This window comes from Octopus bimaculoides, chromosome 30, assembly GCF_001194135.2.
Source record: "Octopus bimaculoides isolate UCB-OBI-ISO-001 chromosome 30, ASM119413v2, whole genome shotgun sequence".
NCBI classification, from domain to species: Eukaryota; Metazoa; Mollusca; class Cephalopoda; order Octopoda; family Octopodidae; genus Octopus; species Octopus bimaculoides.
The window spans coordinates 2,927,068-2,928,225 of record NC_069010.1 but is presented as its reverse complement, the minus strand read 5'-3'; positions in this window follow the sequence as shown (position 1 = coordinate 2,928,225).

Here is a 1,158-nt window from a genome sequence, read left to right as displayed (position 1 = left end):
GGCCAGATCATAACATTCCACCTCACGCCGAATATGTCTTAGAATTCAGAAACGCTTTGAAAATCAGAGAAGAGTTATCATACCCTTTGGTCGTACATTGCTGGTTTGTAACTATAATTATATCAACATGACTTATATTTTATATATGTATGTAGATATAATTATATTAATAATAAGCAAACTTATATTTTCTATATAATAATGTGTTGTTTCTTTTTTCATTATTTCTGAAAGAGAATCGATAGTATCAGAGATGAATTTGAAGCTGCCTGTATATATACTCATGTAGCATTGTTTATATTTTTTATGACTCACTTGAGTAGCGAGAAATAAAACTTATGTTTGTGTGTATGTGTGCGTGTGTGGATGGGTGGGTGTGTGCTTTGATGACATAAAATGTTAAATTTTGAAGTGTTTTGTTATTATATAGTGCATTTTGTAGTAAAATTATATTCATTAGGTGTAAAATTCCACAAAGATTTTGCCTAAAGTGAACCAAATGAGCTTCTGTAGAACTTTTACTGCGTTTTCTATTCTTTGTGTAACAATGATATTCAAAACGTTTTTAGAGTCAACTTATGTTTAATCAAAGAAAACACACGTCAACAAAAAGTCAATTCTAAACATTGAGTTGGTTTAAAGAAAAGAAAGCATCGCAAAATAGGATATTGACTGAGAAAAATTACCGAGGTTTACATCCTAGGTTCTTAGTAATGTAGGCATGTGTGATGTAGTAAGTCAAGAAATTTTAACTAACTTTGTCATAAATCAACAGAATCTGTCGCCTCAATAATGATTGTTTTCACCCCTAAAGAAAGATTTTATTTAAAACTGTTTTGGTGGGTGATACAGAATATACTGCCAGACGCGTTACTGTCAAATTTAGAATCTCATTTCTAATATTACTCAATTCTCTTTCTTTTCCTACTCCTGAATAAGAATTGTAAATAATTTATGTTCTCTGAGCCTAATCCAAGTATTTATCTTGTTATTTTTTAAATTGTTGGAAGTTCTCATAATCATTTTATTGCCCTTCGCTCCTCTTTCAGTGATGGCGTTGGTCGTACAGGAGCTTACATTTGCATTGACATACTTCTAAATGAAATGGTGAGTGATCAAGATGTTGATGTACTGGCATGTATCAAAAAGCTTCGCAAG